The following is a 9,551-nucleotide window of genomic DNA, read 5'->3' on the forward strand; positions in this document are numbered from 1 at the left end:
GGGTACCAGAGAAAGGAAGCTCTGCGGGGCCTGTGTGATGACGCTGTGGCCTCTTGCATGGGCCACTCTGGCTCCGGCCCCTTGCTCTTCCGTCCCTTCTCACACCTCTGCAAGGGATCCAGGAAGGAATTACCTTCCTGAAGACTGGAATTTTCAAGAGTCTGCAAAGTCTGTTTACACTCAGTATTTACTCATTTATTCAGCCAGTCAAATTTCCTGAGCATTCTCTACACGCCAGATACCGGGTTTGGTGCTGAGGACACAAAGCAGAAAAGACTCCATCCATGCCCTCGGGAGCCCTCACCCTAGTGGCAAGAGAGCCAAGCACACTGGCAACTGCAATATCAGGAGACAGATGGGAGCCCTGGAGTCGGAGTGACTGATTGCCTGGCTGAGTCGAGGGGATATCCTAGAGGAGGTGACTCTGGTGGAGGCTTGAAGCGTGACGATTTCTCCTGCAGATAATAGGGGAGAGGATTTTCAGAAAAACAAGGACAGCATTTCTAGGGACACAGACGTGTGTGAGACCAGGACTTGCGCAGGGAGTGGAAAGCGTCAGCGTGGTTGGGTGTGGGAGAGATTGGTGGCATGGCTGGCTTGTGCCAGTCCGGAGTTGATCCTGCAGTGGGAATTCATTAAAGAACTTGGAGCAAGGCAGTGTCGGCCAAGCCTGGCAGAGATGCGGGGGTCAGGACAGGGACAGAGGGAGGCGGCAAACCAGGGGGAAGGGCACCAGCATCCCTCCTTGCCTACTCTCTCACCTTACTGAGAGGTGGAGATGCATCCTGGTTGATGCCTAGTTTCTGAAGTTGAACTATTTGGGGTCAAATCCCGGCCTTGTCACTTGCTTTAGTCCCGCAACTAGTTCATTCTGAAGCCTAAATATGAAATCAGATGGTCTATTAAGGGAATTTATCTGTATCAATACTACATTTTGCACGAAAAATAAGTCACAATAGATTCTAGAAACTGTGGAGCTGTAAGTTTAGCTTCTCTCCCTGGGAATTATTTGTAAGAACATCATCACAAAGTTAATTTGCACACACCTTAAACTGTATATCATACCTTGGCCTTAGAGGAATTTGGCTTGAATTATTAAAATGCCCACAAGGGGCATCCCAGTAATCGTTAACGTCTGAGATGTGCGTTTGCCCTCTAGTGGGCATTTGTGAGTGTGTATGCATTGTAGATACACATACAGCACACATACACACACAGAGTTTCCATCAATGGTTCATAATCTTCCTCCCCTACCTTCGACACTTAAAGGTCAAATGGTATTTCGGACACATCAGTATTTGTAAAAGTGTCTTCGTTTATATGAATCAGGGTTACGAGAATGTTTTATTACGTGTGTGCTTGCACACACAGTGGGGAGTAATAGTCTCACATGGAGGTTCATTTCAAATTACATGTACTTATATAGGTATATACATATATACACATGTATAACCAAATCACTTTGCTGTATACCTGAAACTAACACAATATTGTAAACCAAGTATGCTTCAATTAAAAACAAAACAAAACAAAACAAAAAAACCTTCCAAAAAAAAAAAGCAAGAGCCCACATGCACTCCTCCACATCTGCTTTTCTTGCTTCCATTTGAGAATTACTGATCCAGAAGACAAAGTAGAAATATATATCACCACCGTAAAGGTATAGTGTGCCTGCCTCATAGTAGATACTCAGTAAACATTAGCTCTCTTCCTCTTCTTTTCCCTATACTTTCCATAAAAGCTATTCCAAAGTATAATTCAACAGTAAAATGTGCATTTGGTGTAAAGCATTACTCTGTGTGAAGCATGTTGTTGTCTCCTCAAATACAAAGATGAATAAAACTCCACTTCTATCTTTAAGATGCTTACAGTAGAGAAACTTCTAGCTTGTAACTAAATTCCAGCAGGATATGTCTCAAATATTTGTTTGGGGTAGATTTTGGGGAAATTAGAATTTGGTTTTCTTTTAGAAATAGCATCATAATAATGCCAGTTTCTCCTGACTAAGAAGAAGGACCCTTGCGGTAAAAGATGAAATGAACATCAGGGGAACGTTGATTTCTATTTGAACGAGTAGAGACTTAGAATAGGCCCAGAAAGAAAGGGGAGTAAAGGAGACTAGAGTCAGCGTGGGAGGTGTTTTGTTGAAGTTTGAAGAGGGAGAGAGATTTGGGAGCAGTTACCATATGATGTGAGACATTGAGAGAGGGGCAGGGAAAGAAGATTTGAAAAGGTTTTATAATGTATTGTGAGTGGAGTCCCCCTTTGATGTTTTCATGACACTGTAGTAAAGATTTAACTTGTCTTTCTGTTATTTTTGGATTGGGTTAGCGTTTTTCTGTTTTGTTTTGTTTTTTTAAAATCAGACCATGAGGAGACAGGCTGTGAAGTGTCTTAGGTTTATCTGGAAAACATAAGTGTTCAGACCATAAAGCTTTAAGAATGGGTACATTATAATTTCCTCATGTGCCTTAAACCTAAAATTAAACAAAACTAAAATGATAAAATTGTATAAGAACTGTCTATGATAAAAGTAATATATGCACTTGGTTAAAAAATTCAAAAGGTATGGAATGGTATTCAATGGAAAAAGAAAAACGCTTCTTGCTTCATTCCTTAAACCTCTCCCCCACCCCCATGTCTCACCACCCAAAGGTAACCACCTTTAAGAATTTGTTTTTAATTCTTTTGATGGTTAGCACTATAATTATAAACTCTATGCTTATATCACTATTTCTTAATTTATATACTTTATCCAAGGTCTGTTAACCCCCAAGCTATGAATGATAATAAATCTAGTTCATTGAAACTATCTCTCCATTTCTTTTCCCCTTCATGCACTCTGTTAATGATATTATTTCCCATGTATCTTTTGGTTATCATTATAAATTTAAATACCATGCTTAACCTTTGAATTCTTGCTCCATCAAGAATAGGTAGTGACTCTTGATTCCCTACTAGGTAACAAGAGAGAAATAGCCCCCTCACATTACTCTTCACCTCTCCCCTTCCCCTCACTTCCACCCGATCTCTGTACCTCTCAATTTCTGTCTTCTCTACCCTTACATTTACAATGTTAGGGTTTATAGCATTTGCGTTTTGTTCTATAAGTATTATTAATTTTTCTGTATTTTATCTATTGATTGAGTTTAAAAATTGAAATCAATAAGTTACTCTGTAGCATAGTTTGTGTTTATGCAAATATAATTTACTATAGAATTTTGAGTGGTTGGCTCAGAAGATTAACATTCAATATCTCCAAATCTGAGCAATTCAAAGGAGAATGAAACAAGCATCAAGGCCAAGTAGATTCTTCTTTCTTATACTACATAACTTGCTCAATTCATATCATATTTCTTGCTCCATTTTTTAATTTTATTTTTAAAAAATATTCATTTATTTGTTCATTTACTTGGCTGCATCGGCTCTTAGTAGCGGCCCACCGCGGGATCTTCGTTGCGGCTTGAGGGATCCTTTGTTGCGGTGCGTGGGCTCCTCATTGCGGTGCACCAGGCTTTTCTCTAGTTGTGGTGGGCGGGCTCTAGAGCGTGCGGGCTTAGTTGCCCCAAGACATGTGGGATCTTAGTTCCCCCACCAGGGATCAAACCCGCGTCCCCTGCACTAGAAGGCGGAATCTTAACCACTGGACCATGAGGGAAGTCCCCCATGCTCCCTTTTTAAAAACTTTGTTTTTTTGGTTTTACTTAGAGTTTGTAATTGTTCCTTTTCAAAATTGTTTTTCAGAGTCCTAGGTCCTTTGCATTTTCATATGATTTCTAGAATTAGCTTTTCAACTTCTGAAGGAAAACAATCTGCTGCAATTTTGATTGGAAAGGCATTGACTGTACAGATCAATTTGGGGAGAAATGACATCTTGACAATATTGAGTCTTCTGACCCATAAGCAAAGTATATATCTATTCATTTAGGTCTCTTGAATTTCTCTCTACAATGCTTTGTTATTTTCAGTATAAGACCTTTTACATCTTTTGTCACATTTAGCCTCTAAGTTTTTCATATTTTTTATGCTATTATAAGTGGTATTTTAATGTTTCAAGTTCCAATTGTTCATTGCTAATATACAGAAATTCATTTTTGAATATTCATCTTTTTCTTGCAAACTCACTAAACTCATTAGTTTTTGTAGCATTTTTATATGTTCCATTGGAATTTTTATAGAAACAATCATGTCATCTACGAAAAAGACAGTTCTTTTCTTCTTTCCAATCTGGATTCATTTGATTACTTTTTAAGAAATATTATTTCATCTGATTTTTCTTTTTAGTTTGCTCATATGATGAATTACAGTGATTTTTGAATTACATTGATTGAGTGAATTACGTTGATTGATTTGTGAACCCCATTCGGTTATGATGTAGTATTCTTTCTATATGTTGTTGAATTTGTTAAAATTATGTTTAGGGTTTTTGTATCTACATACAATGTTGAATGTGAGTAGTGACAGAAGACATCCCTGTCTTGTTCCTGATTTTAGTGAGAAACCATTGTCTTTCAGCATTGAACATGTTGCTAGCTATAGATTTTTGTAAATGTCTTTTATCAGGTTGAGGTTGTTCCTTCATATTCCTAGTTTGCTAAGAATGTTTTGTCAGTAATGGCTATGGGATTTTGTCAAGTGCAGATTTTGCATCTATTGAGGTGATTATGTGGTTTTTCTCCTTTGGTTTGCTAATATGGTGAATTACTGTTTGATTTTTTAACATAAAGCAATCCTGCATTCTTGGGATAAACTCACACCTCTTGGTCATGTTGCATTATCCTTTTCATACTGTTGGATTCAATATGCTAAAATGTTGTTTAGAATATTTGCTTCTATGTATATTTGAGATATTCATCTGTTTCATTTGTTGTAATATTTTTGTCTGGGTTTGATATGAGGGTAATGTTGGTCTCATAAAATGAGTTAAGAAGTATGCCCTGCTCTTCAAATTTTTGGACAATCTTGTGTAGAATTAGTATTATTTCTTCTTTGTGTAAAATTGGTATTAGTACAAATACTAAATTGTGTATTATTTCTAATCTTGTGTAAAATTAATATTATTTCTTCTAGCTAGTGAATTCTATAACTCTATAATTTACTAGCTATCTGGGCCTTGAGATGTCTATGTGGGAAGGCTTTTAAGTACAGTTTCAATTTCTTTAACAGATAAAGAAGTGTTTAGTTCATCTATTTCTTCCTGTGGGAGTTGTGGTAATTTATGTCTTTCAAGGAATTTGTCCATTTTATCTAAGTTGTGAAATTTATTGGCATAAAGTTATTCATAAAAATCTATTTTTATCCTTTTAATACCTATAATATACATGGTGATGTCACCTCCCTAATTCCTGATATTGAGAATTTGAGTCTTTTTTCTTTTTCCTGACTAGTCCAGCTAGAGCTTAATCCATTTTGTTTATCTCAAAGAAGGACAAATACCATATGATATCACTTATATGTGGAATCAAAAACATGACACAAATGAACTTACCTATGAAACAGAAACAGACTCACAGACATAGAGAACAGATTTGTGGTTACCAAGGGGGAGGGGGGTAGCGGAGTGATGGATTGGGAGTTCAGGATTAGCAGATGCAAGCTATTATATATAGAATTGATAAACAACAGGTCCTACTGTGTAGCACAGGGAACTATATTCAATATCCTGTGATAAACCATAATGGAACGAATATGAGAAAGAATGTATATATGTATAACAATCACTTTGCTGTACAGCAGAAATTAACACAACATTGTAAATCAACTATACTTCAATAAAATAAATTTAAAAAAGAATAAAGTCACTCTCCTATATAACCACAATACAAGGATCACATGCAAGGAATTTAACATTGATAGAATATTATCGTATAATATATGGTCAGCTTTGATTATCTATTGCTATGTAACAAATGACCCCAAAATTTAGAGGTTGAAAACAACAGTGTAGTACTATTATATCTCATGAGTCTGTGGGTCAGGAATTCAGATATGGCACAGTGGGGAGGGCTCATCTCTGCTTTATGATGTCTAAGCCTCAGCTGGAGGTGGATCTGAGTGGTTGTTGGCTTCTTCACATGGCCAGTGTGGGCTGCCTCATAGCATGGTAGCATCAGGGTAGCTGGGCTACTTACTTGGTGGCTCAGGGTTCCAATAAAAAGTGATTCTAGAGATCACCAATAATAAAAATAGGTATCACACATAAGGCGATGTTTGCGGATATAATATCTTTATCATATTTCTGCCCAAAATGCACAATTTGAATCCAATCATGAGGAAACAGGTAAGCCCAAATTAAGGAATATTCTACAAAACAACTGGTCTGTAAACTTCAAAAATGTCAATGTCATGAAAGAAAAGGACAGATGAGAAACTATTTCAGATTAATGGAGACCATTTTAGTTAGCTTGAGCTGCCATAACAAATACCACAGACTGGGTGGATTAAACAACCGAAATGTATTTTCTCACAATTCTGGAGGCTGGAAGTCTAAGATGAAGGTGTTGACAGGTTGGTGTCTTCTGAAGATTCTCTCTTTGGCTTGCGGGTTGCCACCTTCTTCCTGTGTTCTCCCATGGTCATCCCCAGTCTATGCTGTCTCTGTCCTAATCTCCTCTTCTTTATAAAGACACTGGTCATGTTGGATTATGGCCTACCATAAAAACCCTATTTTAACTTAATGACCTCTCTGAAGGCCAAATTTCCAAATATAGTCAGTTCTGAGGTACTGACAGTTAGGGCTTCAACATCTGAATTTGAAGGAGATTCAATTCAGCCCATAACAGAGACTAAGGAGATTTCTTTATATGTGGTCTTAGATTGGAAAAAAGTTGTTTTGAGGTATATTATCGAGACAATTGGAAAAGAGTATGTACAGCATGGTAGATTAAAAATAGCCTCAAATTCTTTGACAGTCCTCTCACTGAGAAATGGGACTATATTGCCCCTCCCTTTAAATCTGGGCTGGTCTGTGACTGCTTTGTCACATGGGAGAGAGTGAAAGTGGAAGCAGAAACTGCCTTTAAAAGGCTGGGCTCGGGCTTCCCTGGTGGCGCAGTGGTTGACAGTCCGCCTAACGACGCAGGAGAGGCGGGTTCGTGCCCTGGTCTGGGAGGATCCCACATGCCGCGGAGCAGCTGGGCCCGTGAGCCATGGCCGCTGGGCCTGCGCGTCCGGAGCCTGTGCTCCGCGACGGGAGACGCCACGCCGGTGAGAGGCCTGCGTACCGCAAAAAAAAAAAAAAGGCTGGGCTCAGAACTGGCATAGCTTCACTTCCACACTCCTTTTTTAAATCTACCATGTTGTACGTACTCATTTCCAATTGTCTCAATAATATATCTTGTAACAAAATTTTTTCCGACCCAGGAGTTTTTCAGCGGCCATGGCTCATGGGCCCAGACGCTCCGCGGCATGTGGGATCTTCCCGGACCGGGGCACGAACCCATGTCCCCTGCATCGGCAGGCGGACTCTCAACCACTGCGCCACCAGGGAAGCCCCCAAGAGTTTGTTTTTTTAAAGATTTATTTATTGTTTATTTATTTATGTTATTTATTTTTGGCTGCATCGGGTCTTAGTTGCGGTGCGGGCTCTTCGTTGTGGTGCGTGGGCTTGTTTCTAGTTGTGGCATGCAGGTTTTCTCTTCTCTAGCTGTGGCGCGGGCTCCAGGGCGTGTGGGCTTTGTAGTTTGTGGCTCGCGGGCTTCTCTCTAGTTGAGGCACACAAGCTCAGTAGTTGTGGCACGCAGGCTTAGTTGCCCCACAGCACATGGGATCTTAGTCCCCTGACCAGGGATCGAACCGGCATCCCCCCAAATTGGAAGGCAGGTTCTTTACCACTGGACCACCAGGGAAGTCCCAGTCCAGGAGTTTTGATGTCAAATCTCCTCAGTCTCATTTAATCTGAAACATTCCTCATCTTTCCTTGTCTTTCATGACATTGACATTTTTGAAGTGTACAGGTCAATTGTTTTGTAGAATATCCTTTAATTTGGGCTTGTCTGACTGTTTACTCATGATTAAATTCTAGTCATGTATTTTTGGCAGGAATACAAGAATGGTGATGTTATGTCCTCAGAGCATCACCTCATGTGTGATGTCAGTTTGAACTATTGGTGAAATTAACTTTGAGTACTTGGTTAAGGTGTTATCTGCCAGATTTCTCCAATGCGTAGTATATCCTCTTTGTAACTGGTAAGTAACCTCTAGGATATTGTTTTTTCTTTAAAAATTTCAAAAAGAGCTTTCCTGTATCCTGTGTCAGACAATTCCAGTATCTGATGTCCTTGGGAGTCTAAATCTCTTGGGTGTTAGTTCTGCCGGCTGTCCTTACGTGTGGGCCTCCAGTGCTTGGTGATTTTTTTAAAAAATTGTTTAAATTGTTTTTTAAAATTGAATTTGTTTGAGTCCTATGGAGTGTGTATTGAGGATACATCCTCTAAAGTGTGTTTCCATTGCTCAGAGCACAAGAGGCTTGGGAACTCCTTAGTGCTCTTCCGCAGCCTTGGCTTGACGAGGAAGGCGCAGGTTTGGCTCTTCTCACGTCGGTCCCAAATCAGTGTCTGCGGAGACTTTCCGTATGCCCTCAGCCCAGGTCTCCTGCTTAGAGTCTAAGCATCCCAGCACTGGTTCTTCCCATGGTTTGTTCCTTTTGGGGTAGGGATGGTTCTTGGAGACTCTCTTACTTCCCCATTGAGTGGAAGGATGTCTTGGAGAATCTCGTCTTCTATCCTGCCTGCCTAAGCAGAACCCACTCTGATTTTTCACTCTAATCTTTAGTATAAATATGATTCTGCTTGGCTTTCTGTAATAATATCTTTGAAGAAATTTGGATGTCTCATCTCACAACTGGCTCAGTTAATATTCTCAGTAGTCCTGTGAAATGGGAGTCAGTTAATTCAGTACATTGTGCAGCTGACAAGTTGAAAGCTGTCAGGGTAATGTAAGGTAAACTTTTTAACTTCTAAAGCCTCCGTTTCCTACTCCGTAAAATGGGAAAGTGCCTGTCTCCTTCCCAAAGCTTTGTATTTACGAGGATGGAATTTGGGAAGCGCCCAGACCCTAGCGCAGTATTGGCACAAGGATTTATTAAGATGACCCAAAGGACAAGCTGTCCTTCTCCCTCCAGGTGCTCCTTCCATCGCCCGGGGAGGGTGGCCGGGCGCTGGGGCGGTGGCGGAGCGTGGAGCGGGGAATCCGTCGGGCGGGTCTAGTGGAGGACGCGCAGACTCGCCCCCGGGCCCGGCCGAAGCGACTCCCGGGGCGGGCGGGGGGCGGAGCCGGCGCGCCGAAGCCTCCTCCCGGGCGTCGGGGGCGGTCCCTGCGGCCGCTTCTCACCGCCTTCCCTTTCTCCGGGAGGTGCTCGTCGAGGCCGCGTGAGGGGTGAGTCAGCGGGGCCTCCCCTCCGCCGGCGCCCGGGAAGCGCAATTCCGCGCGGAGCGTGGCGGGCGCCGTGTGGGCATCCCCGGGCGGCGGGCCGGGTCAGTTCCCCGCGCCGAAGCCGGGCGCGGGCCGGGCCTCGGAGGGCCGTTCTGCCTCCGCCCAGCGGCGGGGCCGGG

The 9,551-nt window shown here is 41.5% G+C and overlaps 1 protein-coding gene across 1 annotated transcript in view; it reads left to right on the forward strand.

Moving 5' to 3' along the window:
- The first annotated feature begins 9,294 nt into the window (after nucleotides 1–9,294).
- B4GALT4 (beta-1,4-galactosyltransferase 4) overlaps nucleotides 9,295–9,551 on the forward strand; it is a 26,054-nt gene continuing 25,797 nt past the window's right edge. Inside the window, exon 1 of the mRNA XM_024766572.1 lies at nucleotides 9,295–9,375. The gene's annotated coding sequence lies outside the window, so the exon portion shown is untranslated. The remainder of the gene's footprint in view (nucleotides 9,376–9,551) is intronic.

Source organism: Neophocaena asiaeorientalis, unplaced genomic scaffold, assembly GCF_003031525.2.
Source record: "Neophocaena asiaeorientalis asiaeorientalis breed wild unplaced genomic scaffold, Neophocaena_asiaeorientalis_V1.1 scaffold500, whole genome shotgun sequence".
NCBI classification, from domain to species: Eukaryota; Metazoa; Chordata; class Mammalia; order Artiodactyla; family Phocoenidae; genus Neophocaena; species Neophocaena asiaeorientalis.